Source organism: Drosophila subpulchrella, chromosome X (assembly GCF_014743375.2).
Source record: "Drosophila subpulchrella strain 33 F10 #4 breed RU33 chromosome X, RU_Dsub_v1.1 Primary Assembly, whole genome shotgun sequence".
In the NCBI taxonomy this organism is placed as follows: Eukaryota; Metazoa; Arthropoda; class Insecta; order Diptera; family Drosophilidae; genus Drosophila; species Drosophila subpulchrella.
In genome coordinates this window covers 1,312,461-1,332,877 of record NC_050613.1, presented here as the reverse complement: position 1 = coordinate 1,332,877, position 20,417 = coordinate 1,312,461, and the positions used below count along the sequence as shown (strand labels likewise).

Below are 20,417 nucleotides of genomic sequence, written 5' to 3'. Positions count from 1 at the left end.
AAAAGAAATGCTGTAGTATACCGCATCTTTAACGGCATTTATGATGGATTTTCTAACTTTGTTGCCTAGCAGCGCAATGATTTCGTTCTGAATGTTGTGAGAAAAATATGATAGATGTCCCTTATTAGCAGAAACCGATTCCACGTGAGCTTTCATCACAGGATCATGGAAATTTCCTGGATTCTGTTCTTCAGAAACGGATTCTCGGTGTCTTCTGAGTGCCAAATTCTGCTGTGCGAGTGTTTGTATTGTGGCAATAAAACGCTCGAGAATATCCCTCCATACTTTTGTTTCATTTCGAATCTGCTGTTGAAGACGATCGTCGAGAAGTCCTCCCTTCTTCAAAGAGCGTTCCATGTCCTTCCATTCTAGAAACGAGGAACGATGAGCTCTGCTACTTTCATGTTCTTCTATTCGAGGATTCAGTTTTTTCCGTGATGAAAAACCAGTTTCATTGCTGAAACTACTCTGGTAGTTTTTGCAGGGGAACAACTTGCAGCACACACAGAATAATGCCTTTTTCGTAACAGAATAGCACATCCAGGTTCTTTCAGTTTTTTCGCCATTTTTATGTGTTCGTTGAAACCAAGCCTTATTCAATGATCTTCCAGAATCATCTTGATGAAATTGACCATTTTTATTCTGTAGAGATTCTGTTCCAGTATTGACAATCAAATCACGAAACGATTGTGAAATTTTCTCGGGCCAAGAACCTATGTCTTTGTTTATAGATAGTTCGATATTCTCTGTTCCTGTATTTTCCTGTGATAAAACAGTCTCCTAGAAAAAATCAGTCACTCAAAAATATTGTTCACACTTTCATATTAATGTTATCTGGCTTTTAAAAATTAGAAGCATTTCATACCACGTTTTCTTCAACACTTATTACATGTTGTTTTTCACTATCAATTCCAACAGATGATTGTCCAGCGTTTTCTATCTCCGGAATCTCCTTTGATAAAGATTCCACCTGAATAAAAAATCAACTTGGTTCATTAAAAAAAAATTACAACATATTCCAAATATTGCACCACCTTTCATCATACCTCATTTTCAATATCGCTTGTACACTCGTCTATAACATGCTGTGTTGGATTTTCCAGGTTTGATCCAGAAACCGAAGGATTATTTGAGGTGTCTGAGGTTTCCTTGTTATGACTTTTCACGTAATTTAACATAAATACTTCGACAAATTTTCGGTGTGTTGTTTTTTTGCCCGGATTTTTTTGAACTGGGCACCACTTGGTTTTATTCTTTTCATCTTTGTGTTTTCCACGCCTTATTGTAAAAAGTAGAAATATATTTTTAGAACATCAAGAAATGGAAGGTTCAGTGAATAACATTTGATAAATAACATCGAAGCATAAGTATCTTGATTAAATGTTGCAATAGAAAAACACTGCCTTGATTGGAATGTATGTAAACGAACGCGCTCATAACCTAACACGTATACTGCTCGCTCTCTTTCTCTCTCTCTCTCTAAGCAAGAAAGTTTATTATGACGTTTTGAGCGTCCCTTTTCCTTTTGATCACATCATAAAACACTTACACTTGTATTCTATAGGGAGCGTTACATGCGCAGCGCCGCGGAAAAATATGAATTCTCGAAACATATATTGCTAATCGGACTCGATTTAGCGCCTCTTAGATTTGGCGCCCGGGGCGCTTGCCCCGCTTCGCCCCCCCCCTAGATCCGCCACTGAAACGTTGTCCTCCATAGTGAACTTAAATGAGAAAAAAATATTACATTCAAAAATGGCAAGCGATGTCACCGTCAGTGCTTACACGCTTGTATAAATTCGAAGATCGCTTTAACGAATAGATACACATTCCTGCGTAAATATGTATGTATGTAACCGCAAAGTACATTACATATTACATATTATATTATTAGGGATGTACTTACCTGATTCAATAAACACTAGCACCTCGCACTGAAATATTTGTCTCTTTTACGCAATGTCGACCTCACAATGATTTATCGATAACTACGCTTGCGATAGGCGCAGTTCGAATTTCGAAAATAGAAATACAATTATTGGTATCGACGAGACCCTGGATTTGGTCAAAATGACACTAATTAGGATGAAAAAGATTTTTCATACAATGTAGTATACTTTTGACACTCACTTAGGATCAAATTGATTCCAAAAATTTGATCCTAGGTGTAGTGTCATTTTCACCCACACTTATCAAATTGACACTCGAAGATTTTTTTTTTGGGTGCACCCAAAAAAAAATTTTCATCAATATGCCATTATTTATGTGTTAATGTGATACTATTGAGTGTCAAAAAAACTCTGATACGAAGGACATCTAATTGACACTATTTTGGTGTCATTTTGATATTTTCGAAAATATCAATTTGACACTTTTTGGTGTCAAAAGGACACTACGCATTGGCATTTTTTAGTAAAAATATGTGGTCACATTGACAATATTTTGCAGTAATTTGATACTCATTCGGGGTAAAAAAGGTCAATTTTTAGGGTCAACTTGATACGATTTAAGTATCAATATGAATCGAATAAATTGTTGATTTCACACCCAAAAAAAGACCAATCATTTATTTTGCATTTCTTTTTAAATAAAATATGTTTATTTTATAATATTTTAAATCTAATAAATTTGCTGCCGTCGACCAGGTGTACGTGGATAGGCGGGCCAGTAAATACATCGATTTTATTTAATTCTAAATAACAAAATAAATAATATTACAAAAATATAATTAAATAAATATTGTTGAATTAATTGTGTAACAGCAAACGAACCTGTTAATTTTGTTAGACATCCTTCGTCCAAATTGGTTTCCTTAACAAATTTGATCAGCTTCTGCATAGAAACGTTGTCCTCCATAATGAACTTAAATGAAAAAAAACAAATGGCATTAAAAAATTGCAAGCGATCGAAGTAACGAATAGATACACATTCCTGCGTAAATATGTATGTATGTAACCGCAATCTACATTCTTGCGCGTTCTCGGGAACTCCGTTCTAAATATACATACAAATGTAAATACACAGAGAAAAAAACGGAACAATACCCGATTGATATTGTCTCCTCAATTTTCACATATCACCTTTTACATATCAAAATAATACGAATTCATATCAGCATGATACGAATTCATATCAACATTTCTAATTGATATGATTTTGCATCATATTAATATATATTCGTATTAATTTGATATGTTTTTCATATCAATCGTAACATCGAAAAGTCTTCGAAAAAAAAGTATGACTGTGCTTTCGTATTTTTTGTGTATTTATGGTATTAAGTATGGTACAAAAGATATTTTTTGACAGAATTGCCGCGGCCACTCTAACATTCGACGAAAAGTGAAAGTGTACAAAGTGAAACATTTACATATGTTTCTTTACTTTTGCAAATGGTAAGTTAAGTATCTCATTTTCAATTGTACTTGATGTTTGTCTAATTCTAAAATATTTATTTCTTGGACACTTTAACGTGCGCTTTGGCGGATGACAACACATACTGCACTACACAAAGTCAAATGGCTGGCCAAGATGCTGAACTGGGCAAGTTGGCGTTCACCACTTCGCTGGAAAGCTTCTATCGAGGACAGAAGAAGGACTTCCTGGCGCTGATGCAAAGCTACAGGAGGCATCCGAGTACAGAGTGATCGGTCATTTATTGCTAAGTCCTGGAATAATTTTTATAATTGATCCGAAATATATAAAAAATAAATATTTACAGCGATCTTATGGGTTTTCAATATTTATTTGTTTATAAGATTCAAAAAAGTAAAAACAAAAGTGATTAATATTGATATTACAAACATATCAATCTGATATGAAAGTATATCAGTTTGAAATGAAAGCATATCAGTTTGATATGAAAGCATATCAGTTGGATATTACAAAATACCACAATTTGGTCACAACTTTGATATGTGCTCATATCAATCTGGTATGAAAAATACCAAATTGACATGTTCGAAAATATCAATGTCATATGTTCGAAAATATGAATATGATATGGCAACATAAGGGATCAAAATTGATATGAAAAAATACCCGATTGATGACCAGTTTTGGTATTTTTTTTTCTCTGTGTACATGTGCTGTTTCGGAGAATTGCATTACACCATTATTACATTAATTCTTATAAGATTAGTAGCCTAAAAGTCCTATTAAATCTGTATTGTTTATAATGTAATGTGCACATGTAAATATCGATCTAATTATTTGTTTCTTTTGGGCACTTTGCATACGTTTTTTTTTAATTGCACACTCACACTCACATTCAAAATGTGTATTTAGTATATATAATATATTGTTAGGAATGCACTTATTTGATTCAATAAACACTATAACCGCGCACCGAAATATTTGTCGTCTTTTACACAATGTCGAGCTCACAATGATTTATCGATAACTACGCTTGCTTGCACGATAGGCGCAGTTCGAATTTCGAAAATAGAAATACAATTATTGGTATCGACGAGACCCTGGATTTGGTCAAAATGACACTAATTATGATCAAAAAAGATTTTTCATACAATGTAGTATACTTTTGACACTCATTTAGGATCAAATTGATCCCAAAAAATTGATCCTAGGTGTAGTGTCATTTTCACCCACTCTTATCAAATTGACACTCGCAGATTTTTTTTTGGGTGTATGGCAGCTATAAGGTATAGTTGTCCGATCCGGCTGGTTCCGACTTATATACTACCTGCAAAAGATATAAGACTTTTGGGAAAGTTTCAGCCTGATAGCTTTAAAACTGAGAGACTAGTTTGCGTAGAAACGGGCGGACAGACGGACATGGCTAGATCGACTCCGTCTAGTCATGCTGATCAAGAATATATATATAATATATAATTCATATGGGTGGCCTTGACTTGGTCTTATTTCTCAAATTCGTTTGTCACCTTTCCAAACTACTTTGAAAGCTTTTAAAATGTAACTTAACTTTAACTTTTCTCGTTGCTAAAACCAGAATTTAAATCGTCGATGTCGTGGGGGACCCGTTATTTCCCACTGTCGTCTTTGTTCACGGTGCGCTCTGTACTTTAGTTTTCCCTCCAAAAACATTTCGGAAATATCCATTTTTATACCCGTTACTCGTAGAGTAAAAGGGTATACTAGATTCGTCGGAAAGTATGTAACAGGCAGAAGGAAGCGTAGAGTGCCACGCCCACTCTAACGCCCACAAACCGCCCAAAACTGTGGCTCCTACAGTTTTGATGCTAGAATAAAAATTTTAACTGAAATGTATTGTTATTGAGAGCTAGGCTGTTGGCGCTATAGTCGAGTACCTCGACTATCAGATACCCGTTACTCAGCTTAAGGGACCAAAGGGAAATGGAGATATGCAAGCAGCAAAGCGAGATTTAAATACGCCACCTACCGGCGGTAGACAGATTTAAGCGTTCTGGGCGTTAGAGTGGGCGTGGCAAATTTGTTTTTGGATCAATCGATAGGTATTGACGAGATCAATACATTTCAGTTAAAATTTTTCATCTAGCATAACAATTGTGGGCGCCACAGGCTTGGGCGGTTTGTGGGCGTTATAGTAGGTGTGGCATATTCGCGTGACAAAATTGCGCTGCGTACAAAGCTACGGAATCTAAATCTTAGATCCCAATTCTCTATCTTTGATAGTTTCCGAGATATCCACGTTCATACTTATGATTTTTTGAAGTTTGTGGGCGGTTTGTGGGCGTTTAAGTGGGCGTGGAAAACTTTTTTTGGGTCAATCGATAGGTATAGATCTTCTTATCTATACCTATCGATTGACCCATTTCAGTTTAAATTTTTATTCTAGCATCAAAACTGTAGGAGCCACAGTTTTGGGCGGTTTGTGGGCGTTAGAGTGGGCGTGGCACTCTACTGAAACAAACTTGCGCTGCGTAAGAAGCTCAGAAATCTGCACGCCAAATCTCAATAGCCTAGCTCTTATAGTTTCCGAGATCTCAGCGTTCATCCGGACGGACAGACAGACGGACAGACGGACATGGCTAGATCGACTCGGCTAGTGATCCTGATCAAGAATATATATACTTTATGTGGTCGGAAACGCTTCCTTTTGCCTGTTACATACTTTCCGACGAATCTAGTATACCCTTTTACTCTACGAGTAACGGGTATAAATACAGGCGTGGCTCAGACTGCTAGCGCATTGTTTTTGATGCACGGGCCAGAGGGTTAGTGGTTCGAGTCCCGCTCATGACAAACTTTATTTCCTTTTTTATTTGAAATCTGGAAACGTTTTAAATATAACTTTTTTATTACAATTGATAGAGAAATGTTAGATATTATTCTTAAAAATCGTACAGCATCGGCGCTCACTTGAACCGGGGACCTTTCGCACCAGAGACACCTTACCCATTAGTCTATCGCACAACGTTTCCCGCGGATGCTTAGTTCAAATCCCATGATAACCGATAATTTAAACTTGAAAAATCAAAAAAAGCTTTCACCGGTATCGAAGTATCCACGGTTGTTGTCAAAATGACACTATTTAGGGTCAAATATGATTTTTCATACAATGTAGTATACTTTTGATACTTATTTAGTATCAAATTGATCCCAATAATTTGATCCTAGGTGTAGTGTCATTTTCACCCACACTTATCAAATTGACACTCGAAGATGTTTTTAGTAGCTAGTACTCATAGCTAGTACTCATAAAAAAATCCATTAGCTTTAGTATTGTTTACTAGATTTAGTTTTGTTTAATAAATAAATAGGGTTAAAAAAACTGGCTGTATGACCGGCCAATAATAATAATAACTGATCATTTCATTTCATTTGTTAAAATCCGATTCTCCGTTCAAAAGAACGCAAAACAAGATTTTGACCTGTGCTATATGTCTTTAGAAAGATACTTCGAAATACTAGGTACGCCTTTCTAACATGATTTGTCTAAATACCACCGTTTAAAAACTAGGGCCAAAAGTTTTCATTTTCAGATTTTTTAAACTTTTTTTTTAAATTCTCAAAAACGGCTCTTACGATTTTGGGCTTATCCTCAAAGTGTATAGCCCTTGAGATTTCTCAACTTTTGACATACGACACGATGTTGTAAAAAGTCACGTTTTGAAGTTATTTTTGGACAAGAATGGCCATATTTAACAGTTCAGAACATCTAACATTGCAGGAGAATTAACTTTTTTTCGTATCCAAACTTAATATAAATGTACTGAACATTTAAGATGATGTTTAACAGCTTAATATAAAAATTTTTAGTTCTACCACATATGAAAAAAAATAGCTAGGTTGGCGGGAAAACAGCTATAAATAAATACTAACGCTACAGGCTTGTGTAATATGTCATTATATAGGTATTTCGAAATACTTTGTACACCTTTATAGTTTCTAGCTTGGCGGAAAAACAGCTATAAATAGCTTAATTTCGTACACCCGTAACTTGTGAATTTCTAAAGCTACATGCTTGTGCTATATGTCGTTAGAAAGATACTTCGAAATACTATGTACGCCCTTCAAACATGATTTGTCTAAGAACGATCGTTTAAAAATTATGGGCAAACTTTTTATACCCGTTACTCGTAGAGTAAAAGGGTATACTAGATTCGTCGGAAAGTATGTAAGAGGCAAAAGGAAGCGTTTCCGACCCCATAAAGTATATATATTCTTGATCAGGATCACTAGCCGAGTCGATCTAGCCATGTCTGTCTGTCCGTCAGTCCGTCTGTCCGTATGAACGCTGAGATCTCGGATACTATAAGAGCTTCAATACTGGGGTTCGGCATGCAGATTTCTGGGATTCCTGCGCAGCGCAAGTTTGTTTCAGCAGAGTGCCACGCCCACTCTAACGCCCACAAACCGCCCAAAACTGTGGCTCCTACAATTTTGATGCTAGAATAAAACTTTTAACTGAAATATATTGTTCTCATCAATACCTATCAATTGACCAAAAAAAAATTTTCCACGCCCACTTTAACGCTAAGACCGCCCACAAACTTCAAAAAATCTTAAGTATAAACGCGGAAATCTCGGAAACTATTAAAGATAGAGAATTTCGATCTCAGATTTAGATTCCGCAGCCTTGTACGCAGAGCAAGTTTGTCACGCGCATATGCCACGCCCACTCTAACGCCCACAAGCCGCCCAAACCTGTGACGCCCACAATTTTCATGCTAGATAAAAATGTTTAACTGAAATGTATATAAATGTATATGTAATTTGCCACGCCCACTCTAACGCCCATAACGCTTAAATCTGTCTATCGCTGGTAGGTGGCGCATTTCAATCTCGCTTTGCTGCTTGCATATCTCCATTTCCCTTTGGTCCCTTAAGCTGAGTAACGGGTATTAGATACTCGAGGTACTCGACTATAGCGTTCTTCCTTGTTTATTTCAATTTTGTAGTGTTTTTTTTTTCAAAAAAGATTTCGGTTAAAACTTTAAACTGTATAGCCCTTGTGGTTCCTCAACTTTGGACAACACTGAATTTTTTTATGTGCGAACTCAAGCGCTATTTGTGGGTCATGAAATCATTTAGAAACTTAAACTCTTCGGCTTTTGGGAAAGTAGATTAATTATATGATGGATGTTTAAAACAAAAACTTCTGATATCAAACAAAAACACCTTTTAACGAGGCAATAATCTAGTGACCATCGCACCTTCAACAACACTTTCTAAATTTTTTACATTCGGCAGGCCCTTTGCTTAAGGGGGTAATTTTTATAGGCTTAGCAATATTGCCAAACCAACTTATGGCGCAAGTTTGTTACGCGAATATGCCACGCCAACTCTAACGCCCACAAGCCGCCCTAACCTGTGACGCCCACAATTACAATACAATAAAGTTGTAACTGAAATGTATTTGTCTCGTCAATTAACCCAAAAAAAGTTTAACACGCCCACTCTAACGTCCATATCGCTTAAATCTGTCTACCGCCCACAAACCCATATATAGAGATCGCGGGTAGGTGGCGCATTTCAATCTCGATTTCCTGTTTGCATATCTCCACTTCGCTTTGCTCCCTTTAGCTGAGTAACGGGTACCTGATAGTCGAGGTACTCGACAATAGCGTTCTTCCTTGTTTTTTATCAAAAAGCATAGCTAGCTTTATATGTATATACTTTTTCTGGATGCGCAAAGTAAGAATTGTTTTAAATAATTGGATTAGTAACTTCACTTAAATTCATGAGTAAATATTGGGTGGTCCGTATTAGTTTGAACAAAAGAGGTCTTCCAGAAGCTGAAGTATTTGATAATAAAATCCACCGGAACATAAACATAAGCATTTAAAAATGGATCTGTGTCGACTACTATCATATTTTTGTCCAAGAAACCTGTATTTTTCTTTCGCCTTTGGGTCAAACGCCATTTTGGACCAAACTTATGGTTTGGCAATATTGCCGAATTATTATTAATTATTGATTAAGTTCCCTCCTTTCCATTTTTTAGGCTCCCAATTCGACCCGCACTAATGGCTGGTTTAAAAAAAAACGGATTTCTTTTCCGAGAACAAATGCGCAATTTTATTAATTTTTTAAACGTATATAAATGTGTTTAAAAGAACGAGAAAACGAAAAACACAACCAAATGGCTTAATTAAATGTTGCAGATGCTAGACGGAAATCTTCTTTAAGTTAAAAATTAATGCCACATAGAGTGGTCATTCAGTCAGCCTATAAAGAGGAGTAAATAGTTTGTTTTGTTGCATTACACGTAACAAAATAAATCCTTTTCAGTCTTTTCACCATCTAAGCTGTTTCTTATAACAACTTAACAACAAATGCATTTAAAATAACGGTTTCATGAAATGTCAAGCCATTTCAAGGAAATGGACCTGTATGCCCTCGATCATTTTCTTAACAAAAAAACTCTTGTTTCAGTATTATTCGGCTTTTCGCTCGAGGGTATTTCAAATTTGACCGAACAAATTTGTACTATTTCCCAGTTTCGATTGAAGTTCAGATGGCGAAAAGCTGCTCACTTCAGGACGCTGTCAAGGCTGTATATCTCGAGTGTTTCCCTAAGCCGCCCCTTCGTCTACCCGTCTCTTTCTGCGTGTGGTACCAACAGTTTGTGGCTTTGTTTTGACTTTTATACTTAGTTTGTGTTTACTACTTTGTTCGTTATATTTATTTACTTGTGTTGCCACAAGCGGTACTTAAGTGTGTTTACATTTGTGTGGGAGAGCTAGTGTGTTGGCCACAGTTTAACCTGAATATTAATGCTTGTCTAGCTGCCGCAAATTAATCAAGTTGACCATTCATTCATTTGGGCCAACAGCATGAAACCTTAATTAGACTTTAGTACTGGCACACACACTCGGACGCACGCTTTTCCACATAATTTTGGCTGGAAAAACGCCTACACAGAGAAAACTATCTAAGAACATTGTTCTTGAACTGAGAACATTGTTCTGGAATTGAGAACATTCGTTCTTGAATTGAGAACATTGTTCTTAAAAACCGTGTAAGTACATTTTGGTATCAATATAAGAACGAAATGGTGAGAAGAGAAAAGTTAAATTGAGTTTATTTAACAACTTTTTGATAAGTATACACTAAGAACTAAACTAATAGTTTATTTGTTCATACTATGTACTTAAATACCGCCAATTAAACTTGATTCGAGCAAAATAAAAACATTTTCAACTTAAAAATGTCGTTCTATTTTTAAGAACATTTTCAACTCAGATGAGAACGTCAGATTTTTCTCTGTGTAGTGTTAAGTCCGATTGCTCAATTCAATTCCGACTCTCGTCCAACCAGTTAAATGACGTTATGAGCCCTGTTAACCGCCCTGATTGATGAAGGTCGCGCACTAATTCGTTTTGATTTATGTCCCGCCTTTAGAAGGCTCTTCGCTGACTTGCCATCCACACACAATAAGGCTTCGAGCCTGTTGCCCGGAAAATAAGGAGCAGGTTCCGTTTCTGACTTCATCATCTGTTCAACAATAAATGCATCATTAATAAAAAAATTTGGTATATGAGTGATTCTTTGTGAAACGTATCGAGATTTTCTTTATGGTCTCAAAACGGTTTCATATTTATATCACGATATTATACCATTTATACAGGATTTTAAAAATATTAAAAAAATTTATCCATTTGACAGAAGCAAAGATATGGCGATGCCTTTTTTTTGTTAAGATTGTGTATAACTTTAAATTACATGGTGTAAAAAAAAAAAGAAAAAATCTCCTTAATTATTATTTTTGCCAACCTTTCAGATAAAAATAACTCCCATAACAGTTCCCAAGCAACTTATAGTCCAAACTTAAAAAAAAAATATTCAATCGCGGTTTTCTGCAAATCGGCATTTTTAATTTTTATAAAAAATTAGTATAATGTTCTAAACATAATCCTTGTTGAACCCTACAAATTTTGACGTGGGACCTCCATGGGTTTCCCCAGAATTAATTAAAGCAGTTTATATTAAATCAAAATCAAAGCAGTCTTTTCTTGTTATTATTTTTAAATTATGATGTAACGAACTGTTTTCGACCGTTCTACGCTCTACTTAAACGACGCGACTAACCCAGAGATATTGTTTTATATTTATGTTGCATAGCAGCCCGTGACCCATGAAAATGCAAGATACCCGATTGGGACAAATCGGTAAACCTTATTGTTTGTCTTGGGCTGGTAGAATTAATTTTTTTATTGGATAAAAAAATAAATGAATATAAAAATAAAAAAAAATAAAATATAGATTTGTTTGGGAAAAAAAGAGATGAAAGTGTAAAAGTAAAAATTTAGAAAATTGGATCTGCTGGATACGGTGGGGATAAAAGCCCCCGGCTGTTTAGATAAATCATAAATTTAATATAGTTTATTTATTTTATCGAATGTAATATCATTTTTCGTCACAATTGTTGATATCAGAAATTTTTGTTAAAGGCGCGTTCGCCACTACTTTTTACCTCGTTAAGAGGTGTTTTTGTTTGATTATATTAAGCCTCAAAGGCTAAAATAACTAAAGTGGTCCTGTTTAATTGTTTCACCTCTTGAACTGCATTAGTTAAACAGTAGGTAACAGGTAGAAGGAAGCGTTTCCGAACCGAAAAAGAGTGATAAGTCGTCGGACAAATCTAAGCCACACTGACAAAGAAACTATGTCTTGAAAATAAAATTTGACCCTACCCATTTACAAAAGAAAACAAGAGAAAACGCTACATTCTCGACTATCAGATACCCGTTACTAAGCTTATAAATTGAAAATTGATAAAAGTAAAGTTAAAATGTTAAGGTGACCGCTGAAGATTCGCAAAAACCGCATTAGGCACTCGGTAGCATTCACGCGGACGGACAGACAGACGGACATGGCTAGATCAACTCGGCTTGTAATTCTGATCAAGAATATATATAGTGACGTGTCTGCACTGCGATTTCTCAACGGCCACCAGTTTAAAGAACGAAACCGTTCACAAATAAACAGAATCGCCAATTTCGGCTTTGATTAAAAACGATACAGAAGCTCGAGATCCCGCAATGCAAACAAACAAAGAAAATTGATTAAGTCCGAATGTCAACAATGACGTAATTCCATAAACGTAAAAATCCAATAAGATCGCAAAATCTAATAAGACAGAATTATGTAAACATAAACAAAGAAGTGGCGATCGCATCATCCACTTGCGATTGCGTCACCTAATGCACTAACAGTAAATTCTAAGACGCAAACCGAGGTTTCATTCTAACCAATTCTGTAACATACAATTAGTCTTTTTCCAACGTTCTAATAAAGAATAACCAACCAATATAAAAAATCTCCTGATTTTTTATTCGGGCGAAGAACGACTCATGTAAATATATACTTTATGGGGTCGGAATCCCTTCCTTCTAAGTGTTACATACTTTCCGGTGAATCTAGTATAAATAGCCAGGATTTGATCAAAAATATCTAAGAAGACTTAAATTAGATATGGACGTGAAAACGTAGTAAGTCGTTTGGCCGGAACGCAATTATTGGGCAATTCTAGGCCACATTTCCAAAGAAAACCATTTGCCTAAAATAACGTTTGACCTTCGCATTTGCAAAAGAAAAGAATAGAAAACGCTACTGTCGACGGCCTCGACTATCAGATACCCGTTACTCAGCTAACAAAAAAGCGACACCCATCGTTCATTCCTGTCGGCTGTTCAGAAAATATTTATACTGTTTAGAAAAGATTTCTATATCCAAGAAAGCTGCATCCCAAGTCCAAACACTCTAGCTCTTATAGTTTCCGTGATCTCAGCGTTCGTACGGACAGACGGACATGGCTAGATCGACTCGGCTTGTGATCCTGATCAAGAATATATGTACGTTATGGGGTCGAAAACGCTTCCTTCTACCTGTTACATACTTTCGGACAAATCCAGTATACCCTATTACTCTACGAGTAACGGGTATAAAAAACTAAAGAGTTGGAATTTGTCGTGTAGATCCTTGAGCTTCTTGTGCAAGTTTGTTTCAGCAGGGTGCCACGCCCACTCTAACGCATATAACGCTTAAACCCATTTAGCAACCACATTTTTGAATATTTAAAAAAAAATTTAAATAAGATTTTATTTTGATTTTCAATGCCCAACGACATGCGATAAATTGTTCAATTCGGGCTATTCATTAAAGAGTTAAAAGCAAATAAAGTGCGCAATACTGTTTTTTTCAGAAATCTCTTTGCTTAGATTTTTAGTATTTTTTTAATGTGACGATCTTAGAAAAATGGTGTATAAAAATGGGAAAAATATATATCAAATGCAAATTTTTTAACATTTCCAAAAAAAAAAAAAAAAGAATGGAAGCTAACTTCTGCAAGCCGAAGTTTCTGCACCCTTGCAGGTCGTTCCCGCGGGAGCATTGTATGCACAGAGCTTTCCGATTTTAAGAAAACTAAAAACTAATTACAGTAATTTTAAGATAATGTTTTATTTAAATTTACTACCGTATATGCTTACCGAAAACGAAATATAACGGTCTTTGTATTTTTTTGACAATAATTATGCGATCGTTCTTATGGCAGCTTTATCGTACAGCTGCCGTCCGATTTCCTTAATATTCAAAAATTTTCAAGGAATGATAATTTTTACATATTTTTAAAAAAATTTTTTTGGATCATTCCTAAGGGAGCTATAGAATATAGATGTCCGATCCGACTCGTTCCGGCTTATATACTACCTGAAAAAAATAAGACTTTTGGGAAGGATTCACCCCGATAGCTTCAACCAGAATGACTAGTTTACGTAGAAACGGGCATACGGACGTGGCTAGATCGACTCGTCTAGTGGTGCTGATACTTTATGGGGTCGGAAACGTCTCCTTCACTGCGTTGCAAACTTTTGACTGAAATCATTATACCCTCTGCAAGGCTATAAATATAAGCAAAGATATATGTCAAAAGTTATTTTTGCAGTTACTATTAGTTTTGTTTAGAGAACCTTGTTGTATCAAAACAGTTTCCTTGTCAATCCTAGGAAAATAATTTAAACAAGAGAGACCTCTGTAGTCGATGGCATCGACTAACAGATATCCGTTACTCAGCTTTGTTTTTTGGAAGCATTAAGGGAGTGCGAGGGACACACAGATATACAAGTAGCAAATCGTCTGTTCCCAAGATGTGCAATCTTTATTTGCTCAGAACTTTTAAATAAATATCCCAAATTGAACAATGTTTGACATTTAGTGGGACATTGATAAACAAAACAAAATCTGATTTAAATTTTTCGAAAATATTATAAATTTGGGCGTTAGAGTGGGCGTGGAACCCTGCTGACATACGCTGTGCAACAAGCTCAAGATTTTACATGCCAAGTCCCAACTTTATAGCTATAAAATCTCCGAGATCTCATCGTTCATACGGACGGACGCACAGACGGACATGTCTATATTGATATTCAACCGCCACAGTTGCTTACATTCTATGACGGAAATTTCATTCGGATTACCAGTTAAAACCCACAAAGTGCTGTTCCTAACATAACCCAAGTTTTAGCGTCGCCAAGTGGGTTGAGGACAGCCAAATCCGAGAAGCGATCACGAGACTTGCAGTCCACCTGTAGAAAAAAGACATGTTTTGTTGCTTAGCAGAGTTATTGAAGGTAAAATTGCTGAGAGTTTTCGAGGTTTCTGTACGTGTGCCAACTAGAATTCCTTACAGTATACACAATCCGCTATCACTAGTGTCCGAAGTCGCAGATGCGCTATACCTAATTTGGGAAATGCGTCGGTAGCGCCGACAGGAGTACACCTGTAATCATAGGCAGTTGATACGCAGTCGGAGATCCTTTAAATGTAGCAACAACAATCGATCACTAACGTAAAGGAGTGGCACGTGTTGTTGCGTTACATGTATCCTCGTCGTCATAAGTACTATAAGACCCAACAAATGCAGGGTAGTCGGAGTGAGTCATACTCGCGAGTGTTAAATTAAGAGCGGATTTACACGCACCACCTTGTAGACTGGCATCCTTACCGTGTTGGCCTTTTGTTTTCGCGATGAACAATATATTGAGCTATATTTGTAAAAACTCGTTGAATACTGTCCCAAGCATTCCTTACTCAATTATTTTTGAGTTGAACAATGAATGGAATATATAGCCTAAAACATAGTATTTAGTCATATCTTTTGTACAGCCAGCTGCCAAAACAATGTCAGCCTAAATTCTAATTTGTATACCCTTGCAGAGGGTATATTGATTTCAGTCAGAAGTTTGCAACGCAGTGAAGGAGACGTTTCCGACTCCATAAAGTATATATATTCTTGATCAGCATGACTAGACGAGTCGATCTAGCCATGTCCGTCTGTCCGTCTGTCCGTCCGTTTCTACGCATACTAGTCTCTCAGTTTGAAAGCTATCGGGCTGAAACTTTCCCAAAAGTCTTATATCTTGTGCAGGTAATATATAAGTCGGAACCAGCCGGATCGGACAACTATATCTTATAGCTCCCATAGGAATAATAGGAAAAAAAATTTAAAAAAATAATATCTTTGGTGTTTTTTAGCATATAACCTCTTAAGCTTGGAAATAACATTTTTTAATTAATTTCGAATTTTGAATTAAATTTTATCGAAATCGGACGACTATATCATATAGCTGCCATAGGAAAGATCGGAAAACTGGTGGAAAAATTATATGAAACAAATTATAGCTTCGGTGTATTTTGACATATTATCTTATACTATTGGGAATATAATTTTTTGTATTTTTAAGAATTTCGAATTAAATTTAATTATTATAACTGCTAGGGTATACAAACTTCGGCTTGCCCAACTTAGCTTCCTTACTTGTTAAAAGAGAAAGTATTCCATTTCAGTACGTTTTTTGAAACTTTCGGTCTGCAATCAAGTATGAACAGCTCTTAAATCTAGTCATATTTGTACTAAAAACAAGAATGATTTATTAATAATGTAAGAAAGTGGTAGGCATGATTTAAGGACGTATAATTCTTAAATCAATATACTTATATTGTACATTTAAATTTGGGTTTATTTATTTGCTAGTAAGAGAAATTGGTATTGGAAACTGAAAATTTAATAAACGAGATATGTCTTAATTACATTTATATTATAAGTTTACCTACAACTTGCTGCTCACGGGCATTAACACAGTGTATTTTATGCGCCGTATATACCGAGTACTTCAGGAAATAAATAGAATTAAGATTTTTTAAGTTGACAGATATTTAAACCCAAAATGTGCTCAATGTATGACCTTTTTCAGTACGAACGGTCATAAGGTGGTAAGCAACAAAATAGCCTTTCGAGCAGTACCAGCGCTGCAGCTAGGCAGTCCGCCACACATATACCTGGAAAAAACCGCAACCCCAACAAAAATTTGTCTACTTCGGAAAAGGCAATTCTTGATATCAACGCTGGGCTGGATCAACTCAAACTAGTCAGGGAAGATATTGAGTAGAACAAGGCTTTTCGCGATTTAAGCCAGGTTCTGATTTCTAAGAAACGACAATCACAACAATTAAAATCGGATCATGGCATGCTAGAGGTCTATTTAAGAAATGTGAAGAACTTCGTATTTCCTTATTGGCAACTCAATAGACATAATGCTCATTATTAAGACTCATATCCGATCCGGTCTAAAAGTGTACCTACCTGGATATGACCAATACTTTGGAGTACCACTCAATAAACTCTCGATCGAAACCAAATACAAGCTATCCTAGGACCATTTGCCAGTTGTTGCATCATTTAGTCAAATACCGCAATACAAGGCCAAAAGGAAATCATAGTTCCATCCGGCTCCTCCGTTGAAAAATTTAAGGAAGTCTTGGACAGAAGCACAAATCTCAACGCTGGGATTATCCATCGAGATAATATTGAAGATGCGACAATTGCGTTCATGGATAAAATATACACAACTGCGACGGCTGCTACTCCAAACAAAAGACATCTTTCAAACAAAAATATAAGCAATCCGCTCCCACAAAATGAGTCAACAACATTTATAATGGGCTTTGAAATCGTCAAGGCAAAGTCTTGACAAAGAATAAGCAAATTGACCATGTAGGAAAATTCGAGTCTAGATGCATCCACTAACTACTCTTTAAGAAAGCTCACGAAGCGATTTAAGAGACAGGTCAACCTAAGGACTCCTATCAAAAATCTGGTTTGAAGTTGGTTTGGCCTAAGTCAGCATAAGCCTGATATCTTTGCTGACAATTTAGAGAACAGATATAAGTCATTAAACCTAACTCCGATTGAAAACCGGATTTTTATCGGAAAGTAAATTTAGTGCAATTGTCGATGGTGAAAAAACCTCCAATCTAAGCCGGTATAGCCCAAGGCAGAGGACTAGGACCGACACTTCGCTCACGGTATACGTCAGATGTGCCAGATTCCTGGGGCTGGGGAAATTGACAATAATAACATGCTCATCTCAGCACTCGCCGACGACACTACGGTTATGACCACGAGTCCAAGCATAGATATTGCATCCTTGAGCCTGCAGGAGTACGTGACACGATTTGAAAAATGGACTGGACTGGAATATAGCCATCAACTGCAGCAAATTTGCTTGTGTCACATTCGCCACAAGGGCAAAGAACTGTTCAGGTATTTCCATGCTCGGCTCTGTACTTCGACACGAGTCCTAAGTAAGTAATATTTCGGATGGAGGGCTCACTTTCCAAAGGCTCACAAAGATGGTAAAGCATAGAAAATGATCTTAAAACTACTTCAGACGTCTAATATGGAGACCTAGAAAAAGAAGACTTAAAAGATATCGCCTACAAGATATACATATATATAACAAAATAATTCTCTGCGCTGCTTAGGGTTGAGAGTATCTGAATACCAAAAACAAAAAGTATACGTACATTTCCTTCTATACCAAAGAAAGAACGCTATAGTCGAGTACCTCGACTATCAGATACCCGTTACTCAGCTAAAGGGACCAAAGGGAAATGGAGATATGCAAGCAGCAAAGCGTGATTGAAATGCGCCACCTACCGGCGGTAGACAGATTTAAGCGTTATGGGCGTTAGAGTGGGCGTGTCATTTGGCATTTTTTTTTTTGGATCAATCGATAGGTATTGACGAGACCAATACATTTCAGTTAAAATTTTTTATCTAGCATGGAAATTGTGGGCGCCACAGGCTTGGGCGGTTTGTGGGCGTTAGAGTGGGCGTGGCATATTCGCATAACAAACTTGCGCTGCGTACAAGGCTACGGAATCTCAATCTAAGATCCCAATTATCTATCTTTGATAGTTTCCGAGATGAAAACGTTCATATTTACGATTTTTTGAAGTTTGTGGGCGTTAAAGTGGGCGTGGCAAACTTATTTTGGGTCAATCGGTAGGTATTGCCGAGAGCAATACATTTCAGTTAAAATATTTTCTCTGGCATCAAAACTGTAGGAGCCACAGTTTTGGGCGTGGCACTCTGCTGAAACAAACTTGCGCTGCGTAAGAAGCTCAGGAATCTGCACGCCAAATCTCAATAGCCTAGCTCTTATAGTTTCTGAGATCTCAGCGATCATCCGGACAGACGGACAGACGGACATGGCTAGATCGACTCGGCTAGTGATCCTGATCAAGAATATATATACTTTATGGGGTCGGAAACGCTTCCTTCTGTCTGTTACATACTTTCCGACGAATCTAGTATACCCTTTTACTCTACGAGTAAGGGGAGAATACGCTAAAGTTAATGCCATCGACTATCAAAGAGAGAGATCAGAATTCCACACCCCGCAACGGCGCCACCTAGCGTCGATTTCATTACTTGCTTATAACTTTTTAATGGACAGTCCGATTTAAACAATTTGCATCTACACTGTTACACAATCTTCAAATAGGTGGGCGCTAGAAAGGTTTTAGCGTAGGCATATGGGCGTTGGAGTAGACGTGTCACCCTGCTGAATCAAACTTGCGCTGTCCCAGATCCTCAAGAATCTGCATGCCAAATCCGAAATGTCTAGCTTTTATAGTTCTCGAGATCTCAGCGTTCATACGGACGGACAGACAGACGAACAAGGCTAGATCGACTCGGCTAGTGCTCCTGATCAAGAATATATTCACTTTATAGGGTCGGAAACGCTTCCTTCTACCTGTTACATACTTTCTGATGAATTTAGAATACCCATTTACTCTACGAATAACGGGTATAAAAATATGATTTTATTTACGTTGTAGTTGGCGAAGGGCCTTTATTAAGTTGCACTCGCGGAGCAGGTCCTCCAAACTTTCGTCACTTTCTATTGAACATCAACTTAACCGCTCACTTTGCACAATAACGAAGACAATTTGCAACAACACAGAGGCGCAGCTCACTTCGATAATTTACCGTTAATTTTAAGAGAGGAGTTTGGTTTCTCTGCCCTCAGTTTTAATTTTTATACGTCTTTCCATCACGTCCCTCTTAACAACTGTAACGAACTGATTTTTTATGTCTGCTCGCTACAAGATTCGTACGGCTACCTCAGTAGATTGTGTGTTCGTCCCACCAAAGGTATATAAACGTGAAAGTAGTGAGAAAGTAGTAGTAGCTCAGTGAGAAAGCACAGAACTCACGGGTTCGTAGTGGGTTTACTGCGGGTATAATATTACAGCGGCTTGGTGGCTCGGCTGGCCTTGATATCGCCACTCGTGGCCTTCGGTATTTCCGACGGCGCCTGGTCGCCTCGATGATTGCTCGCCTCGTTGACTCGGTGCTCCTGTCCTGTAGCTCCCTGAAGATCCTTGAAGCTCCCTGAAGATGCTCGGCGCTGCTCGTCTCTGTTGCGTAGACTCGACGACTACTTGTAACGTCTTGGACTCGCAAGGAGATCAGCCTTGTGGGCTTAGGGAAGCGTCACCGTTCTCAGACTAGGGTGAACAGATGCTGCGCTCTTCAGGATTACTCCTTTTGACACACAACCGCCTGTCCCTTGCTCTGTCCCTGATGGTCCCACAGGGATTCTACTCAGTTAGCGCTGACAGTCCAAGTTACGCAAGGACGCTGCCTACCGCTTCACATC

General features: G+C 37.2%; 1 long non-coding RNA gene across 1 annotated transcript; it reads right to left on the bottom strand.

Annotated features, from left to right (window-relative positions):
- Window positions 1–2,582: 2,582 nt before the first annotated feature.
- Window positions 2,583–19,890, bottom strand: LOC119556998. The gene is made up of 3 exons (XR_005220018.1): window positions 19,587–19,890; window positions 2,772–2,862; window positions 2,583–2,692 (listed from the first exon to the last, which is right to left on the bottom strand). It is a non-coding gene; the product is annotated as an uncharacterized LOC119556998 (long non-coding RNA).
- Window positions 19,891–20,417: the final 527 nt, after the last annotated feature.